Below are 22071 nucleotides of genomic sequence, written 5' to 3' on the forward strand. Positions count from 1 at the left end.
CAAAGTGCATGGAGTTTCCCTTGAGAGCTGAAATGCTGTGAAGGAAAGAAGGACTCATGGGTCCCACCACATGGACTAGGAGAAGGGACAAGCCCTGAAAGAAACCTGGCTGAGGCCAGCCCGGAGAGTGGCCTCCTGTCCTCAGACCAGGCCTAGAAACTTTTTTGATGATACAATCAAGCATTTGAGGTCTTAACTTTTTAATGAATTTTGTTACTGAAGAAGCAGAGAAAAAAATCATCATTAAAAATGAGTGAGGCTCCCTGCAGCCTTCCTTTGTCTGCCCAGGCTGACTCAGTAAGCCTTTAGCCAAGCAGACCACAGGGAGATAAAGATATCTGAGGGCTGAAGAGCCCTTTCCCCCCTAGAAATAGCAAGAGGCCCTTAGAAGGGCCTCCAAGAGGCTCATCCCTCTAGGTGACCCCCTGTACCTGTACCCTACATGATTTACCCAGAAGGTTATAGAGTCATAGGTCTAGAGAACAGACTAAGTGCTGCATAGATTTATTATTATTATTTATGGCAAGAAATGATGTTAGGGGTCATCTAGTCAAACCTTTTCATTTTTGACAGATGAGGAAACTGAGGCCCAGACAAGTAAAGTGAGAGAGTTCCTTATCAGCTTTTGCCAGCTATGCTGTTAAAATAAATTTGCAACCTCCCAGAATCCCCTTTTCCCTTTTGCTCTGACCTGAAAATCATCCTGTTTCCTCTTGATGACAGACCCTTTGCCCCAAATTCCTTTTTCTCTTGACTCCGGCCCCTCCTGTTCTGATCCCTAGGTATCTTAAGTTATACATTAGGCTTTGTCTTCTGTGACTTAAAATATACCCCTAATAAAAAGCGTATTACTTTAACAACACTGGGTCGTTCAATTAGTCTCAAAATAGTCCGACTAAAACGAAACACTAAAATCTCAAGAGGGTCCTTTATACCATTCCCACAGGGCTGCACAGGACATGGGCAAGGTGGCCAGGCACACCCCATGGCAGTGTTCCCATTGACTTTTCCCTGTCAGAGGGAAAATCTCAGCAGTCAGCTAGCTCAATACAGCAGGAAACCTTTATGAAGGGGCAGGCACCTGAAGTGGTCCAGGCCTCTGTCCTCATGTAGCTTCCAATCTAGCAGGAAGAGAGAAGACACCAAATGGATAACTTTAATAATAATGTTCTCCTACCAGTGCCTGAGAGAAGACATAGCAGACTGTGCTATGTGAGATCTCCTGGGTAAAAGGTCAGAATGATCACTGATGAGTTAAGGAAACAAAGGTCCATATTAATGGGAAAGCCTGTTCTTGGAAGGAAAACTGGCTATTAGATTGAAGATGCATTAAAACCTTCCCACAGGCATGTTGGGCAGATAAGCCTCTGACATTTAGCAGGGCTGGTTTCCCTTCAGGGGAACCCCTATGGCTGTGCCAGGACAAGAAACCCATGCTCTGTGGAGCCATATGGTGAAACCATACTATGAACTACCATTGACTTCTCATAATTGAGGCACATTTTATAGCTTACAAAACTATCCCACTGAGACAGGCAGAGGAGGTTATGTATTAGAAGCCACAACTGTGGTCTCAGAGTTGTTTGTCCTCTGTTCTTGAAGAGGACCATGACATCAGGAAGGGGTTGCCATGATATGCAAGTGAATTGGATTTAAGTGAGGCAGGGCTGGGCAGAGTCCCCAGCCTCACTTTCTCCTCCAGAATCCTCTGGGTCCAGTGGTCAGATATAGATCAGGATGACTGGAGATGGCCTCCTTGTGCCATAGAAGCATTGCTGGACTGAGAGGCAAAGGGCTCAGGTTTAAATGTTCAAAACTTACTACCTATGTGACCTCAAACAAGTGATTGAACATCCTTGGGCTGTGCTTTCCTTTTCTGTAACATAAGGAAGGAGTTGGAGTGGATGACCTGTAAGGGGCCTTACATCTCAAAATCCTATGATCCCATAACATTTAAGACTCAGAGATTAAGGTCACATACCAGTGATCTTTTCTACCACACCCCAATGGGTGGGAAACAGCAGGTTCTTGGCCAATTTTCCTTTTAAGATATAAGGAACTTCCCTGGACTTAATTCCCAGCAGGCAATGATGGCCAATTAACAACAACCCTGCTAATTTTATTTCATTCTCTTTCCTGTACAATCAATTCACCTGACTGTACCAGACATGACTCTCCATCGGGGGGGCACTATCTCCAAGCTCATGCCAGTCACTAGGATGGGCAAAACTTAGCTTCCCCCCACCCCAATTCCTAATTGATTGTCAATACCTTGGCAAGGGGCATTGGAGATTGGGTCTCCCTATCTTTTCCAGGCTGAAAGTTCATCCAATTCCAATGCTGCCTGGTAGAGAATCTTTAACCTGCTCTGTTTATTGGACCTAGACTGGTTCCCCCCTCCTTGAGCAGCCTAGTGACCTTCACTTCTAGAGGGTTCCCCAACTTAGTGCTGTACTAAGTGTGGATGTCCAATCAGTTGTAGCCCTACTAAAGCTCTGAACTTCTCAACTATAGGGATACACCTGCCTCAACCTCCTCCAGTTTGAGTCTCATGACTGCTTATTCTCCATATTTGCTAGAGACCTGGGCTAATTTTCATGGTCTGCATCAGCAGCCAAAGAGAAACACAAGAAATAGCAATGAATCTCAAGTGAATGTGAGGGATACCTTAAATCCCCAAGTCAACAAACATTTATTAAGCACTTACTCTGTGCCCTGTGCTAAGGGCCTGGGACACCATTACAAGCACAAAGAAGACAGCTCTTGCTCCCAAGAAGCTTATATTCTACTGGGAAAAGACAACACATATAAAAAAGTTGAAAAGTAGGGGGTTGAGAAGAGGTGCCCAAAACACTCCCGGGGGTGGGGGGAGAGGCTTCCTCTATTGATGCAGCTCTGCTAGAGGTGCATGGGAGCAAATACTCACTTGTCTACAGGAGTCAGAAGTGGGAATAATTTTGGCTGAGTTAGAAGAGTAGGAAATTTTTCCTAGCATGTGAGAAAGCCCTTGCATATTAGATGGGACTGTGGGAGCTAGTGATAATGAGATAACAGTGATGACAGAGAATAGATACCTGTCCCAACCTCATCTGCAGAATTACTTTTATTTTACTTTCAGCATGATTTGAATTTACTTAGCTTTGTCTTGGTTGCTCTTTGAACCCCACAGAAGGGAAAAGAGGATGGAAGATGTTGATTCCAGAAAGGATGGAAGACAAGAGGAATTTTGCAGTGACTTGGAGAGTGTGCAGTGTTCTTCAAGAAAATGACATATCTTGAGTAGGGGATGTGTATGCTAATACATCATACACTGAGAAGATATTCCCATTGGTCTTTTCCCTTCCCCTCAGGGCAAAGCTCAATAAGAAAGCTTCCCTGGGATGTGTCAGTACCCTGGCCAAGGCTCTATGCAGATTCAATCTACCTGCCATGGCCTAATTGCTAATATCTAAGCTCAAAGCTTAGGCTGGTCATTCTCTTTTAAAAGAGGCCTGAGTAATACTTCTCCATACTCCAGCTTATCAAAAAGAACAAAGTTCACCTTTTAAAAAGGCATATAAGGGCTTCTATGTTAAAAAATAAAGGAAAAGGGACATGAAGAGACAAAGAGAATCCTGGTTTTTGCCAGTAAACTAGAAAGTAAAAGAGTATGAGAGAGAAGAGGAAGGGAAGGGAAGGATCACTGAACGTTTGAAGCTCACTAATAGGTAAGGGGCTCTTTTCAAAGAATGGAGAGGTGAACTCTATGAGCAGCAAGCAGCTGCTTAGATTCTTGGAAATAGTGGTAGGAATCCAATCAAGGTATTTGGAGAGAGATCATTCATCAAAGCTTCAAGAAAGAATAGAGAAATAACAGAACTTGGTGAGCAGTTGACCAGGGTTCAAAGGCAACCAGTTCTTCACCTGAAATTAGCAACAGAAACATCTGCCAAAAAAAATCAAAACTGAACATGATATGATTTAAATGAACAAGCTTGGCCCTAAAGAAGAGATATGAGAGTATACCTCCCTCCTTTCTTTGTAGGGGTGATGGACTATGAGTGTGGAACACTGGATATTCTTGTAGAGTGGTTTGATGAGATAATTAGTTTTCCTGAACTTGGGACAGGGGGAAGGAGGGAAGAAGTATATATTGGGAAATGCCCATGATATAAAAACCAAATGTATCCATTTCAAAAAAAAAAAAAAAGGTCTGCTACCTTCCCAGGGCATCTATCCATAACATAACAGAGATTTTCTTGAAACTTACCAAGACCAATGTCACTATATACTTCTGGTTGATAACAATGATGTGGGCAAAAGAAGCAAGAAAAAATTGAGAAGTCCTGGTTAAGAAACATTAAGCATCAGGATCACTGGAATCCAAGGATTTGGGAAGATTACAACATATTCAGGAAACAAAGAGCTGGTTAAGAAGATGATATAAAAGATGTTGATTTGGTTTCTGAACCACAGTTTAAAATGCAGAAATGAGAATTTTTTAAAGTATTATCATTTTTATTACAATGGCTCCACCATGAACAACTAATGTTTTTCCGATTTCTTTTTTTTTCATTTTTTAAAATTTATTTACTTATTTTTCAACATTCACTTCCATAAGATTTTGAGTTCCAAATTTACTCCCCATCTCTCCCCTCCCCCTGCCCCAAGACAGTATATAATTTAATATAGGTTCTACATATACATTCATATTGAATTTATTTTCACATTAGTCATATTGTAAAGAAGAATCAGAATCAATGGGAGAAACCATGAGAAAGAATTAACAAACAAAAACAAAGAAAAAAGAGAGAGAAATAATAAGCATCAAATTGCATTTAGACTTTATAATTCTTTTTCTGGGTGTGGACAGCATTTTCCATCATGAATTCTTTGGAGCTGTCTTGGATCCTTGTATTGCTAAGAAGAGATAAGGCTATCAAAGTTAGTCATCCCACATTATGGCTGTTACACTATACAATGTTCTCCTGGTTCTGCTCACTTCACTCAGCATCAGTTCATTCAAGTTTTTCCAGGTTTTTCTGAAGTCTGTCTGCTCTTCATTTCTTATAGCACAATAGCATTACATTACATTCATATGCCACAACTTATTCAGCCATTCCTCACTTGATGGGCATCCTCTCAATTTCCAGCTCTTTGCTACCACAAAAAGAACTGCTATAAATTTTTTTATGCATGTGGGTCCTTTACCCATTTTTATGATCTTTTTGGGATACAGCCCCAGAACTGGTATTGCTGGGTCATGCACATTTTTATAGCCTTTTGAGCATAGTTCCAAATTGCTTTATTGAATGGTTGGATCAGTTTGCAACTCCACCAACAGTCCATTAGTATTCCAATTTTCCCGCATCTTCTCTAGCTTTTATCATTTTCCTGTTTTGTCATGATGGCTGATCTGATAGGTGTGATGTGGTACTTCAGAGTTGTTTTGATTTTCATTTCTCTGATCTATGGTGATTCGGAGCATTTTTCATATGTCTATAGATAGCTTTAATTTCTTCCCCTGAAAACTGCTTGTTCATATCCTTTAACCATGAATCAGTTGGGGAATGACTGTTAGTTTTGTGGTTGATATGGTCAATTATGCTGATAGTTTTCCTAATATTGAACCAGCCCTGCATTCCAGGTATCAATCCTGCCTGATCATAGTGTATTATTCTCATGATAAGTTGTTGTAATCTCTTTGCTAATATTTTATTTAAAATTTTCGCATCTATATTCGTTAGGGGAATTAGTCTATAATTTTCTTTCTCTGTTTTGTCTCTTCCTGGTTTAGGTATCAGAACCATATTTGTGCCATAAAAAGAATTTGGTAAGACTCCTTCTTTGCCTGTTTTTCCAGATAGTCTATATGGTACTGGAATCAACTGTTCTTTAAATGTTTGATAGAATTTGCTTATAAATTCATCTGGTCCTCAAGATTTTTTTTTTCCTAAGGAGTTCATTGATGACTTATTCAATTTCTTTTTCTGGGATGGGGTTATTTAAGTATTTTACTTCCTCTCATTAATTTGGGCAACATATTTAGTAAATATTTATCCATTGAGCTACAATTGTCCAATTTATGGGCATACAGTTGGGCAAAATAGTTTGTAATTATTGTTTTGATATCCTCTTCATTGGTGGTGAATTCATCCTTTTCATTTTTGATATTGGAATTTGGTTTTCATCTTTATTTTTTTTAAATCAAATTAACCAAAGGTTTATCTATTTTGCTGGGTTTTTTCATAAAACCAGCTCTTAGTTTTATTTATTAATTCAATAGTTTTCTTAATGTCAATTTTATTAATCTTCCTTTGGTTTTCTGTATGTCTTATTTAGTATTTGTTGAGGACTTTTAATTTGTTCTTTTTCTAGCTTTTTAATCATATTAGTCACATGCTCAACTCACTGATCTCCTCTTTGTCTATTTTATTTATGTAAGCATTTAGAGGTGTAAAGCTTCCCCTAAGAACTGGTTTTGCTGCATCCCATAAGTTTTGGTATGTTGTCTCTTTATTGTCATCCTCTTGTATGAAGTTATTGATTGTTTTTAAGATTTGTTGTTTGCCTATTCTTCTTTAGGATTAGATTATATAGTTTCCAATTAATTTTTAGTCTATCTTTCCATGGCCCTTTATCACATATAATTTTAATTTGCATGATGCATTATTGCATCATGATCTGAAAAGGATGCATTTAAAATGTCTGTCTTTGTGCATTGGATTGTGAGGTTTTTCGACCCAGTACATGGTCAAATTTTGTGTAGATGCCATGTACTACTGAAAAAAAGGTACATTCCTTTCTAACCTCATTCAATTTTCTCCGAGGTTCTATCATATCTAACTTTTCTAAAATGTTATTCACCTCCTTAACTTCTTTCTTGTTTATTTTGTTGTTAGTTTTATCTAGTTCAGAGAGGGGGAGGTTGAAGTCCCCCACTAGTATAGTTTTTCTGTCTCTTTCTTCCTGTAACTCCCTTAAATTTCCTTTAAGAATTTGGATGCATGTATGTTTAGTAATGATATCACTTCATTGTCTGTGGTGCCTTTTAGCAGGATATAGTTTCTTTCCTTATCTCTTTTAATTAGATCTAGTTTTGCTTTTGCTTTGTCTGAGATCAGGATTGCTCCCCCTGTTGTTTTGTTTTGTTTTTTTACTTCAGCTGAAGCATAATATATTCTACTCCAGCCTTTTCTCTTTACCCTGTGTGCATCCCTTTGTTCCAAATGTGTTTCTTGTAAAAAAAAAAAAAAGGGATATTGTAGAATTATGGTTTTTAATCCATTCTACTATCCATTTCTATTTCATGGAGAGTTCATCCCATTCACATTCACAGTTATGATAACTATTTGTATCTTTCTCTCCATCCCATCCCACATAGACACAGTTTATGTTTTTCTTTCTCCCCTTTTCCTTTCCCCCCTCACTAGAGCTTTGCTTTTGACCACTGTCTCCCTCAATATGCCCTCCCTTCTATCTTCCCTCTCTTTTCTTTCCTCTTCCCCTCCTACTGCCTATAGAGCAAGTTAGATTTCTCTACCTTACTACGTATGTTATTCCCTCCTTGATCCAAATCCAAAGGGAATAAAGTTCAAACAATGCTCATCTCTCTCCCTTCTTTCCCTCTACTATAATATGTCTTTGTGATGCAGTTTACCTTTTCTGCCTCCTCCCATTACAATCCCTTTTCACTACTTAATTAGGTTTTTTATCATCACATCAAAGTCACTTTAAACCCACCCCCTCTGTCTATGTATATCCTTTCTAAATGTTGTAGTAAAGATACTGCTCTCAAGAGTTATGTGTCGTCTTCCCATGTAGGGATGTAAACAGTTTGCCCTTATTGAATAATGTGGCAGGTTGGTTTTTTTTTTTCCTTTCCAGTTTACCTTTTTATGCCTCTCTTGAGTCTTGTACTTGAAGATCATATTTTCCATTGAATTCTGGTCTTTTCATCAGGAAAGTCTGGAAGTGTCCTATTGTATTGACTATCTCCTCTCCTGAAAGATTATGTTCAATTTCATTGGTTGTAATCCAAGCTTCTTTGCCTTATGGAATATCATATTCCAAACTTTCCAATCTTTTAATGTAGAAGCTGCATAATATTGATTATGGTTCCACAACAGCTGAATTCTTTTTCTAGTTACTTACAGTGTTTTCTGATAATTCTGGAATTTGGCTCCAATATTCCTTGACGTTTTCAATTTGGGATCTGTTTTAGGAGGTGGTCAGTGGATTCTTTTGATGACGATTTTGCCCTCTGGTTCTAGGATATCAGGACAATTTTCCTTGATTATTTCTTTAAAGATGCTGTCCAGGATTTTTTTTTAGTATGGCTTTCCAATAAAAGAATAATTTTTAAATGATCTCCTCCAGTCTATTTTCCAGGTCAGTTTTTCCAATGAAGCATTTTGCATTTTTTTCCTAATTTTGCATTCTTTTGATTTTGTTTGACTGATTCTTGATGTTGCATAGAGTCATTAGCTTCCATTTTCCCAACTCTCATTTTCAATGAATTGTTTTCTTCAGTTAGCTTTTGTACCTCCTTTTCCATTTGGCCACTTCTACTTTTTAAGGAGTTGTTTTCTTCAGTGTCCTTTTTTTCCATTTTGTCAGTTGTACTTTTAAAGGAATTGTCCAGTTTTTCTTCTTCCTCTCTAATTTGTCTTTTAAAATCCTTCTTTAGCTCTTCCAAGAAGGCTTTTTGGGCTTGATATTAGTTCATATTCCCCTTTGAGGTTTCAGATGTGGGTATATTGGCAATACTGTCCTCTCTTGAATTTGTGTTTTCATCTTCCCTGTCACCAAGACACTTCTGTGTTGCAAAGCAACCTTATTTGCTGAAGCTTAATTTAGTTTTGGTTCAGATTGGCTCAGAAATGAGACAGAGTCTTAAGTTTGCTATATGTAATAGCAATATTTATTAACAAAACAATAACATAAATCTCAATCATTAAGTCCCAATAGTTATCCAATCATACCACAGTTGATCAGCACTGACAGGGGAATTAGCTATATCTGAATCACACAGCTGGGTAATCTTGAGTCAGCCTCCAGAATCCCAATGGGAAGGTTCTGGGCTACAAGTTCATACCACAGGGGAGACTTCAATGATGGCTCTGGACTACCTGCCTTTAGTAATTCCTTCTAACAAAGAAGGCATTTCACCAAATAAGTACATGATTGTTGGGGAAAGAGCTGCTCTCCAAACATTCCTTGAGAGCATTTTTATTTAGGAATGCTTGATTCTGGGAGGGGTGGCCAGCCCTTCCTGGGAGCAAACATCATTAGCAGTCCTTCAACATCTGGCTAAAAATAAGATTAGTTATGCTCAGATTGTGGGTATACTGAACAAGGCCAGAATGTCCTTGTGAATTTATGCATCACAACTTCTCTATGGTCATTGCTTTACTTTGTTGCTTTTTGCTCATGTTGTATGCTTTTTTTCTGTCTTTTAAAGTTGATCTCTGCTTCTGGGGTATAGAAGCTTCTGGAGCACTGTCCTAGGCTTCTTGTGCTGGGGACTAGGTGCCTGGTTATTGGTTTTGTGTACTGGAGCCTCAGGTCCTGGCAGCTGGAGGTTGTAGTGGTCTTGTAGTTTACCCGGTGCTAAGCTAGTGCTTATGGTAGTGACTGGTGTGTGCCTACTGTTGGTGCTTGCCTGCTCCTCCACCCTGGGGCTCAGGATCTTCCACTGCTCTGCTGAGATGAGGCTTGCCATTGATTTCCTGGGATGCCTCCTGTCCTGTAGTGGTCTCTTTCAGCCACAGCAAGAAGGACTTTTCCCTTAATCCTCCTAGCCTCTCAAGCTAAAAGGCTGATACACTCCTTCTTCCTGCTGGTTCCACTATTTCAGAATTTTTCCTGAAGCAATATTCTCTGAGCTTTTCAAAGTCAATAAGGAAGGGTAAGGGGGACTTACTGCTTACTCTACCATCTAGGCTCCCAGAAGTCAAAATAGGTGACTTTCTCACATTCCATCTGAGGGCTGATAGTTCCAAGAGCAGCAGCTACTGCCACTGCCAATTAAGTCACTTCCAAGGCCTGTTCCTGGTTTGCTGGAACTGAACTGGCATGCTGTGCTGTGCACTATGCTTCTCTTTTACCCTTCTAGTGACCTTTTAAGTTGTCTCTGGTATCTGTGGGCTGAGAAGTTTGGAAACTGCCACTGCTGCCAGTGATTCAATCCCACCCCTGTCCCAGGTCCACTACAGCTTTTTTGGGGCCAGTGCTGCACTGGCACAGTCTATGCTAGACTGCCCTCCTCTCTCAGCCTGGTGAAATAGACCCTTCCTGTTGACCTTCCAGCTTGTCTTAGGCTGGAAGTCTGCCTCAAACCATCTCTTTGTGGGTTCTGCCACTCTAAAATTTGTTCACAGTCACTTTTTAAAGGTATTTGAAGTGATTGTGGAAAAACTCAGGCAACTGCCTGCTTTCACTCCAGAAATGTGGATTCTTAGTAGCTAGGGGGTGCCACCATGGTTAGAGCACTGGGCTTGAAGTCAGGAAGACCTGAGTTCATATTTGATTGCAGACACTACTTATGTGACCCTGGAAAAGTTACTTACCTCTGTCTGCCTTGGTTTCCTCAACTGCAAAATGTGGATCATAACAGCACCAACTTTGCAGGGTTGTCATGAGGATCAAATGCAATAATATTTGTAAAGTGATTTAGTGCAGTGCATGGCACACAGTAAGCACTTAATACATATTTCTTGTATTCCCTCCTTGTCTCCCTAAGGATGGCAAACATCCAACAAGTGCAGGGAAAAATGCAATTAGCCAAGCAATATGAAATGGAAAGTCACAGTTTCATAGAGAATCTTCTATTTTGTGTTTAGCTGTGTATATGGAAATGGGCTGTCTCTCTGTGTTTTTGTTGTTATGTTTAAGTTCTGAATGATTTTTTAAGAGAAAGATTAAATGATGTTAGGAAAAAATTATTCTCCAGGATGCTCCCAAAGTTATTATTGTTCTGTATGGTGAATCAAAAGCTGTAATCTAAACCTTGTGCCATTTTTTTAAGTTGACAGGAATTTTTTTCTCTTTTTCTTGATTACTACAAAGTGAAACTATAAGAAATAGCTTAGGTCAGAAAGGTCTTCTAAGTCAGGACAAATCTCTGTCCCTTTGGATTTCCCTTTCCATGAGGAGAGATGCTTAGAATTAGAAAATTAATAAATCTATTTCTCACATACTTGTACCTCTCAAAAAATATTTGCCTGGATTATTACAAATAAAATATTCAAAAATGAAAGAGAGGAAGGATGAAAATCACTGTCTCTTGAAGCCCAGCAGAAGCACTCCTCTGTCAAAGGGCTCTAGCTCTGCATTCATAAATTCAAAAGTTTCTCTAAGACTTACTGCAACACATAGGTGGCCTCAATTCTCTCCAGTGGATCCCTACAAAATCATACAGTATTCCAAATGGATGTTCATAACCACTTAATGAGAAGACAAGCAGGCTAGCTCCAAAATAAGTCTAAGTCAGATGAGCCCCTAATGCATGTGGTGGGGGTAGGGAAATCTATTAAGCATTTGGACTACATTGGAATCCATTTCTCATACCTAAGATGCAGTCTGTGGCTCAGGACGTATACTTCTCCAACCCATAAGTGGGATCTATTTAGCTACTGATGTAGCTAGTGGTAAGGGACTAGAGCTTAGGTGATAGATGGGGCTGCAAATGTCAGTTTGGGAGTGGGTGACATAGAAGTGATAATTAAGCTCCATTTTGGTATTGATGAGCTCACTTAAAAGTGTAGGAAAAAAGAGAAGAGGAGAGGAGAGAACAGGAGAGGACAAGAGAGGAAAGGAGAGTGTCCAGGACTGAGACATAGGGTATACCCATGGATAGGAGGTGGGAAAATAATAAGGATCCTGACAATTAGACTGGAAAGTAGGAAAAACAATAGGAGAGAATCATGTGACAAAGAAGAGAGACTGGTTAGGAAGGGGGATGGGGCCAACTGAAAAAAAAAGGTCATAAGATTTGGCAATTAAGAAGTCACTGTTAACTTTGGAGACAGACATTTTATTTGAACACTGAGGTCAGCAGCCATAAAGCGAAGAGCTGAAGAATATGAGGTAAGAAAGAAGAGGAAATTATTGTGGACAACTTTTTCTAGGAATTTGTCTCTGAAAGAGATCAGAGCTATGGCATGGTGGCTTAAGGGATAATGGAGTCTCAGAACTTGAGAGATGGAAGGAACCTCAGCAGGCATCTACTTTAATGGACATGTAAGCAGTTTCCAGAATAACACACCAAAGGAGTTGTCACTTAGCCTCAGCAGAAAGACCTCCAATAAAGAAAAACTCTATGTCTGGAAATGGCCTGTTCCTCTTTGGGTGAACTCTAATGCTCAGAAAATTTTCCTGTCATCAAGCCTAGATTTGCATGTACAAAAATTCATGCCCTGCTCTTGACTCTGTCCTCCAGAGCTATGGATAACAAGTGTAATCCCTTCTCCATAGACAGACCTCCAAATACTTGAAGACAGCTGTCACATTCCCCTCCCCTAGTCATCTTTTCTCCTGATGAAACATATTCAACTCCTTCTACTGATTCTGATGAGAAAAATTTTAAGGATGGGGAGATCTGGGCATATTTGTAAGTAGCAGAGAAGAATCTAGTTGATAAGAAGAGATTAAAATATAGGGAGAGATAGGATGCCTCGTGGGGGGAGAAAAAGAAGGAATATTGTCATTGAATTATGTTGTAGACCACCTGCACAAAAGAAGAAAATAGATGAAAAGTTGGACAAATAGATCCCAAGTTTGACATGTAAGCCTCATATAAGAGTTTGGGAGAGGATGGGAAACTTTATTTATGCAGATACCTACTAGAGCCTTCTCTATACTAAAAGAAGAGTAGCTAATAAATTCTCAGTTTACCTCAATTCTAATTTCATCCTTTTAAACAGGGGTTCATAACCTGAGATACACAAACCCCCCCCTCCAAGGGGGTCTGTGAATAGATTTCAGATGGTGCATGAAAGCAGATGACAAAAACCTCTATCAGAAGTTTAAAATTTCCTGCAAATATTTTTAAAGATTCTTCTCTGTAGGGGTCCACAGGCTGCACTAGGCTGACAAAAGGATCTCTGAACCCCAAAAAATTAAAGATTAAAAGGAGCAGGAACTGATCGTGGTAATTGCTACTTTTGACAAATTTGGAACAACAAAGAACTAATTGACAGAGAAATAATGGACAACTTGAGGCAAAGTGGCCACTCTGTTGGCTGGGTACAGTCTGAAATGGGCCCAAATTCCAAAGGGTTCAGAGAAAAGAGGTAGAATCATGTAGCCTAAAATTCTACAGGGGAATTAAATCCAGTGTGAGAAACCCATGATTTTGAAATTCTGAAGAGACTTTCATTAAGGAAAAAACTGGAGAAGGAGCTGTCCAGCGCTGGTGAGGATGCACAGGGAACTCATTGACTAAGGTTTTTCAAAGACTTTGTATAGAAAACAAAAGCAAGATCAGCTAACAGAAAATGAATTTTTTAATGGCCTCAGCATCTAACATAGTGTCAGGAATGCTAGAGCATAGATAAAGTAAAACTGGTGATGAATAGCAAATTATTTTTGATGATGACAAACAGAATGTTATTTTAGTGAAGAATACAAAGGACAACAAAACATGCTGCTGTACTAGGAGGAGAAGAGGTTCAAAGAAGGCAGGGAAACCAGGAGAAGAGGCAGAATTACTCAATTGCTAATTGGTTTTTATTTTCTGCTCAAGATAAATTTATTCTTGGGCAAGAAAGGACACAACAAAAAGTGGTTAATATGGAGTTGACATCCAAGTTAAGGAAGGATTATGGGATCCCAGGTTTGGAGATGAAAGAGACTTTAGAGGTCAGTAATTCTAACCAACTCAATTTACAGACGAGGAAATAGGCACAAAAGAGATTAAGAGGCTTGCCCAGGAACACTCAGTGAGTAAGAATATGAGGTAAAAATCTGAATTCAGGTCTTACTGATGCTAAGGCCAGCATTTTATCCACCATCACATACTATAAAAGTGGTATTTGATGAGTTAGATTCATCAGTCGAAGGCACTGAAAGAAAGGGCAAAAGAGATACCTGAACCAAGTCCAATGCCTCCCCTCTACATAGGACGAAAGTCATGAGTCAAAGGCTCAGACAATTGTAGATTTCAGAGCTCATTTGTACCAGTGGCTTTTTGAGAACCTCAAAGACCTTTCTTTCAAGTGAGTTATATCTATTAATATTTATTATATTAGACAATAAAATGCCATTGATCTCACAGACCCCCCTGAAAGGGTCTCAGGGATCCTGAAGGTCCCTAGGTCACACTCTGAAAATCATTGATCTTGTCTAACCCCTTTCCTCTCATCAAAAGAGGTAAAGGTGAAGATGTCCAGAAGGAATTTGACAATCTTAAAATCACAGAATCAGAGGTTTAGCAATGGAAGGGACCTTAGGGATAATCTAGTCCAAACTCTTTATTTTACAAGTGAGGAAATTGAGTCTCAGAGAGTTGAATCAATTTAAGCAATGGAACACAGAGTATTAAGTGTCAAAGTCAGGTTTTGAACTAAGGTCTTTTGACTCTAAATCCAGTCCACCAAGCTTCCCACTGGAGTGTGCAGACATAATCTTCACTTTGAGGGATTTCAAAATTCCAATTAGTGAGCTTATAAAATTTTCAGTATCTTACTTGGTAAGAAAAAAAAAATCTTTTACAAAAGAAGAAGAAATCAGGAGCTCTGAAGACATCTTCTGACAACACTTGTTCGATGTAGGACTTGAAATGTTCCTCTTCAGCATCTCCTCTCAGCTCCCTGCTGTATCTTATGCTGCAGAACAGGACGTTCTCTCCAGGCCACCATCAAGGCAGACGCACAGCTGCTCCCTGGGAGGTTTTCACCAATCAGCCCATTTCTCCACCTGACAATGCTGAAATTCACAGACCCTCCCCAGCATCCCACCCAATATGAGATGGGTTCTGTGTGGCTGGTTTGTTAGGATAAATTAGGCTAGTGATCATTATCTTTCTGCCATCCTCAGACAGCAGTGTGCCACCTCCGAGAAAAGTGAAAGCACTTATTGTCATCATTGAGGTAATGCCGTGCTAAGAAAACACTTTCAGGGTGTGCTGAATGTCTGCCTGCAGGGTCCAACAGACAAGCCCTGAAAGAGGGTGGAAATTCACATCAACCCCAAATTTAAGAGTGGGAAGGGGCCTCAGCAATGATGCAGACCAGCCCATACATGGAAGCAATCCTGTTACAACACACTCAGCAAGTGGCTGTCCAGCCGGTTCTTGGGCATACTTTCCTTCTCTAGAAAGTGACAAATTGTGTTTGATGGTGAGTAATATCCTTTGTTGTGCCAACAATCAAGAAATGAACAAAATGATAGACTGCTGTAATTATTGAACACTGCTTTGTAACTAATAATTAATCTGCGGCACTCATCATTTTTCAAGTCCATGGACTGGCCCCAGCCTGCCTGTATCCTTCTATGACACCTTCTGTGGATTAGCCATCATTCATTGGCAACACACTTGGAAAAAGAAGATTCTCCATGCAACAAATTCTCTATGCAATAAGACCATAGTATAATGATATTGGGTAAGTCATATTCAAGCTCAAAATCTTTCCATGGCTTCCTATTGATTCCAAGATCAAATACAAACAGCCTGGCATCTTAAGGACCTCCACAAATGGGTCCCAATCCACCTCTCCTGGTTTTTCTCACCTTCCTCCCTTTCATATATTCTATATTCTATCCAGGCTGACATACCATATCTTACTTCCCCTGAAATCACATGAACCATTCCTCTGCATCCCTTCTCAACTTGGCCTCTAGTATCCTTTCCTTCCTTCAAGGAAGGGGAATCAATGTGATGTGGTAGAAAGAGCATGGAGTTTGGAGTCAAAGAATCTGCCCAGATCAATTTCCACTCAACTGTTCTAGGCTCAGTTCTCCATCTATAAACTGAGGAGGTAATACTGGATGTGCTCTGAGGTCCCTTCCACTTCTAAACTTATAAAGTCTTCCCCAAAATTGTTAATTAATTATTAACACTCTCTACCTCCCAAAACTTCCTTGTCACTGATTATGTTTGTGCATGTTGTATCCCAGTAGAATATAAGTTCCTTGAGGGTAGGAGTTGTTTGCTTTTTATCTTCAGATATTCAGGGCCTATACAGTACCTGGCACAGAGTAAAACCCAAATAAATATTTGCCCAACTGGACTGACTTCACCTTCACCCGCAGAAGCCTTGATTCTTTTATGTGGATACTACAGTGGAAAGATTGCTGAGTTAAGAGTGAGAGAACCTTCTCACTCCAGCTCTGCCACCAAGATGACCATGACTTTGGGTGGGTCACTTAACATCTCTAGATCTCAGATTCCATGTCTGTGGAATGAAGAGGGGTCACACTCATTGACCTCTAAGTTTCCTTCCAACTTTCAGTCTGATTCTATGATCTGGGACTCAGTTTCCTTTTATGTAAAATGAGGGAATTCAATTAGATGATGCTAAGAGCCTTCTTACTTCTAAATCTATGATATGATGACCCTAAAATGAGGAATTTGAACTGGACTAGAGATCCTTAACCTTTTTTTTACAGTCTAGTGAAGACTATGAACCTCTTCTGAGAATCATACCATGAAATGCATAAAATAAAATGCAAACCAATTACAGTGAAATACAACAGTCTACCCCCACCCTGTTGCTACTGCCTTCCCTCTGAGATCATTTTCTGTGTATTTTCTATGTATCTCATATGTGCATAGTTGTTTGCAGGAACAAATGACCCATTAGCATGTGTACTCCTTCAGGCTAAGGGCCCCTCTTTCTGTCTTTCCTTGTATCCCTAGCATTCAGCACAATGCTTCAAACACATAGCAGCCACTATTTGAATTTAATAAATGCTTAGAAGTTGATTGATGCTATATTCTTTCTCCTCCCCCTCAATGTTATTTGATTTTTTGCTCACGGAATCATAGGTTTAGAGATGGAGAGGGCCTTAGAAACCATGAAGTCTAACTCAATTTACAGATAAGCAAACTGAGGTACAGGGGTATTAAGGGCTTTGCCCAGGGTCACTTAACTGGTAAGTGTCTGAGTCCAATTCATACTCAGGTTTTCACGACATCCAACCCAGAATTTGGTCTATTATTCTACTTAGTTGTCAAAAAATTCCAGGAATTCTAATTATAGAATGTTAAAATAATAAATTACTAGAGATTGAATGGATTTTAGATTGTCATATTTGGGAGTTAGAACATAGAAAACAAAGTGTTAGAAAATAGAGTATAAAATTTTAGAACCAGAAAGAATGTATTCCAACTCTGTCACTCTATACGGGAAGAAACTGAGATGCAGAATGGGAAAGAGATTTGTCTAGGATCATACAAGGATTTCATGACAGAAACAGAAGGACAGAATTTAGGAAGAGAGAGGGATAAAAAACATTAAGGAATTCTCATTCTCTATCTTTCTGTCTGTCTGTCTGTCTCTATATCTTTATCTCTCTGTCTCTCTATCTCTGCCTGTCTCTCTCTGTTTCTTTGTAATTCTGTCTCTCTGTCTCTTTGTCTCTGTTTCTGTCTCTCTCATACACACACACATTCACACACATGCACATGCGCACATGCACACACACACAATCTCCAATATCATTCCTAGGCTGACACAATCTTGAATTAAAGTGATTGCTTCTGGTATTGAAAATGTCACAAAATTCATCTGTTCTCATTATAAATACCACACTGGGCTTGGTGATCATGGTCACATCACCCTTTTTTATTACAATCCAAGAAAGACTATTCTTCAAAGACATAATTTTCCATATTAATGAGGTGAAATGATGCAACATGTCAACAAAGAGTGCTCTCCTTGCCTGGAAACCCTCCACTTCCCAATCTAAAACCTTCACATAGATACCAGTATGAAATTCTTAAAACACAGATTTGACCATATCTCTTCCATGTTCAACAAGTCCCAGTGGCTCCCACTTTTTTGTAGGCCCTAGAGTTTAGGTAACAACAAAAATTCCTCTGTCATTTAAAACCCTTCACAATCTGGCTCCTACCTGCCTACCCAGGCTTACCGCTTTTTACTCTATCACATACTCTAAACTCCAACCAAACGGGACTGTTTGCTGTGTGCCTTGCACACCTTTCATCTCCCACCTCAGAGCTTTTGCCTCTTCATGACTCTTCCATCTCTCAGAATCCCAACTTCTTTCAAGTCTCAGTTGAAATCTATTTCCTGATGGTCTCATTTGTTGAAGCTCTCCTTCCACCATATGACTTTGTATTTTTCTATTTGCATTTTGTCACCATGTCTACTTGTATATATGTTTCTTGGCTCATTTGATCACCTGTCTTTCCCCAGCAGAATAGAAGCTCCTTGAGGGCAGGGGCTGCTTTTGTTTTTGTATGTGTGCTCCCAGCACCTGAGACATAGTAAGTATTTTTAAATTCTCTTTGAGGACTTATGAAAAAAAATGTGCACCCCCCCCCCAAAAACTGAAGGCCTCCAAGTGCAGATGGAAGCATCTTTTCTTCTCTGCTTTTTTCGTGCTTTTTTTTCAGACATGGTCAATATGGAGATTTGTTTGCATGACTACATATATTTCTACTGGTTTTTATTTTTCTTGCCTTCTCAATGGGTGGGGGAGGGGAGGGAGAGAATTTAGAATTAAAAATGAAATAATGTTGAATTTTAGAAATAAAAATTAGCTTTGAGTGAATGAAGAGTCAGTCAGCCAGTGAGTTAACTAGGGTATATTAAGAGTGTAGAACAGAGATATTTCTTAGAGATCATCTAGTCCAGCCCCATCCTTTTCCACATAAGGAAACTGAGGTCTCGGAAAGGGAGCAGACTGCTTAACCAAGATGACCTAGTGAATAAGTAGCAAAACCAGGGTGGAGCCCAGGTCTCCTGATGTCCCATCAAGTGATCTTTCCAAGGTACTCCACTGTGTCTGGTCCCAGTGCCCAACCAGCAGGCCACTTCCAGGGAGCAGCTAGCTTGTCCCTACTGGATATGCTTCAGTGTAGGTCAAAACCCTATGCCTGGCACATTAGGCATAAGCCCAATCTGGTGCAAGTGAGTCCTGCTTTAAGTGCGTTCTGAGATTTCTCTCTCTCTCTCTCTAAAAGGGCCTGCTGGGGGAATCCTGGGACAGGCAACCTTGCATTCCTCCCATTATTTGCCTAATTTTGGAAGCTTCGTATCTTGGGTTTGTTTATTTTCCACCCAAGGGCATTGGGGCACCAAGTCCACTGGGAAGCAGAAGCTGCTTTGAATTGCAAACTACCTTAAGTAAACTGCAATCAATTTTCCAGAGATCCAGGCATTTTCAAGGCAGACAGAACCTCAGAGGACAGCTAGTGCAGCCCCCACACAAGTAAGAGACTGGCAGTCACCCAGCATTGGCTTGAAGTCCAGTGAGAGGAACTATCCCCTTCGTGAATCAGCAGCCCATTTCCCTTTGGGGTAGTTCTGATTGTTAGAAAATATTCTTATTTTTAACCAAAGTCTCTCTCCTATATGTCCCTTTCTCCCCACTCACAAACCATACTAGTCCAGGCCCTCATTACCTCTTGATAACCTTCTAAGTGGTCTCCCTGCCTCTTCTCTCCTTATTCTAATCCAACCTCCAATCAGCTGCTGAAGTCATTTATTTGCAAGTACAGATCTGACATGTCACTGCCTCCTCAATAAACTCCCATGGCTCCCTCTTACCTTCAGGATCAAAAAATAAAATCCTCTGGTTGGCAGGTAAAGCTCTTCATGAGCTGATTCCTTCCTAACTTATCTGCTCTCCACTGCTCTCCATATCCTCCACAATCCTATAGGCCTCCTGTAACACAGCACTCCAATTCCCATATCTATGGCTTTGAACTGAGTAACCCTCATCCTTCCCTTCTTGCCTCAGTTTCCCTTGGTTGCCTTTGAGACTCAATACGATCCCTACCTTTGCTTGGTCATTGTCTTCAATTTCCCCTTATGCCTTCCCTCCCTTCTGAGATTAGCCTCATCTACTCTGTGTACACCTTAAATTACCCTGCATTATAGACTGGTATCTCTCTCACAATTAGAATGTAAGGCCCTTTAGAGCAGTCACTGTGATAGTTTTTCTTTGTATCTCTAGAGCTTAGCAGAGTACCTAGCATACATTAAGTGCTCAATAAATGCTCATTGACTGCCTGACTGACTGACTCTATAAATCTTCCACCAACTTCTCCTAATTCTGCCCTCTAAAGTCAAAGAGAATTATGCTAACCACTCATATGACAGCCTGCCAAGTATTTGAAGACAGCTATCATGTGCTCCTCTATTTTTTCTCCTCTAGGCTCAGATTATCTAGTTCCTTCAACTGATCCCCTTGTGGCATGAACCCAAGACTTTACTCAACCATCATGGCTGCTCCCATCTGGGCACTGTCTAGTTTTTCAATGTCCTGCCTAAAGTGCGACACCCCTTCCGAAAAAAATGAACCTTATGATGAACTCCAGATGTGATTTGACAGGTCCCACATTACAGTAGTTATCACCACCCTTGACCTCCTTAAAGCAACCTGAGCTTTCCTTGAATTTCTTGGCTACCATAGAACATTGTTGGCTCACAGTGAGCTCTATGGTAGAATGGAAAAGATTTGACCAATAACCACAAAGTCTGACTTTGAGGTCCTGTTCCTCACCATTACTAGCTGGGTGGTATGGGGCAAATTGTTTAACTTCTGACTAAGTTATTCATATGGAAAGTGAAGATAATGATTTGTCCTGGCAACTTGACTGGACTGTAACAAGAATCAAAGAAGACAAGGCATGAAGAGCACTTTGTGATATATTATAGGAATTACTACTACTATTACCACTACTACTACTGCTGCTGCTGCTACTGATGCTTCTACTGCTAATACTACTACTGTTGCTGCTATTACCGCTACTGAGGAAACAGACCCGGAGAACTCAATTGACTTACCCAGAGTCCTACATGGAGGTGGAAGCAGAATGGAGACTAGCTCTTAGAGGGCCTGACTGACTGTCTACTCTATTGGCCTTTCCACTACTTTACTCATTATGATATAACAATGTAAAGTCATGAATTTAGAGAAGGAAGGCACCTCAGATTCTATGTAGTCCACCCTTCCTTTATTATAGATGAGGAAACAAAGGCCATGATAGTAGGGATTCTTTCTCTCTCTCTCTCTCTCCTTTTCCTGTCTCCTTCTTCCTTTCCTTCTTCTCTCTAGTTCAGAGGCTACCAGTGCAGTATCTCAAGCAAAACTGAGGTCATTTCAATATCCAGAAGGAAAAATTATCACTGGGTGAGAGTGAGTTATGTGTCCAGGTTGAGGCTCTGCAACTGAGTAACGAATGACTGTTAATGGAAAGGTGTGCTTGTCTCCAGAAAGAGAGTATTTGCTCATTTAGCAGCTCCAGAGTCTATGAATCAGACTCCACTTTGATTATTACTATAGACTTAGCCTGAAATAGATCTTCTCAGTCGCCTTGGACTCTACCCCTTGCTATGCTCTGGCAGGTGAGTTCTCATGGTATCTTGCCTGAAAATAGGTCCCTGCATCACTTTCCAGTCATTTACAAATCACATAGGCACAACGCTTCCTTTTCCCCCGTTTCTAATTCCCCTTAACTCAATGTCTTCTTTCCCAATTACAATGTAAACTCCTTGGAGACAATGGCTGTCTTTCCTTTTGTTTATATTTCCATACCCAACATTTAACACATAGAGTATTGTACTATATTGGCATATAGTAAGTGCTTAATAAATCCTTGTTGACTTGACGTGGTTTGACCTCCTCCAAAGGGTATTAGTGCTCCCTCTTCAGAGGCTTTCAGATAGAAGCTATATGACCATGCTTCCTCCTTTGCCACACAGCTTGTGACATTGATCAAGTTACTTTCCTTCTCTGGCCCTCAGTTTCCTTGGCTATTAGCAGAGAATATTGGGTTAAATGAGCTCTAGGGCCACTTTCATCTCTAACCTTCTGTGACTCAGATAAAGCTTAATGAAGGATTCATAGACTCATAGAATTTAGATTGGGAAGGGACTTTAGAGAGAAGCTAGTCCA

General features: G+C 40.1%; 1 long non-coding RNA gene across 1 annotated transcript in view; it reads right to left on the minus strand.

Moving 5' to 3' along the window:
* LOC140530218 (uncharacterized) overlaps window positions 1-21757 on the minus strand; it is a 46469-nt gene extending 24712 nt beyond the window's left edge. Inside the window, exon 1 of the long non-coding RNA XR_011975857.1 lies at window positions 20961-21757. This is a non-coding gene — a long non-coding RNA (uncharacterized lncRNA). The remainder of the gene's footprint in view (window positions 1-20960) is intronic.
* Window positions 21758-22071: the final 314 nt, after the last annotated feature.

Source organism: Notamacropus eugenii, chromosome 2 (genome assembly GCF_028372415.1).
Source record: "Notamacropus eugenii isolate mMacEug1 chromosome 2, mMacEug1.pri_v2, whole genome shotgun sequence".
Lineage (NCBI taxonomy): Eukaryota > Metazoa > Chordata > Mammalia > Diprotodontia > Macropodidae > Notamacropus > Notamacropus eugenii.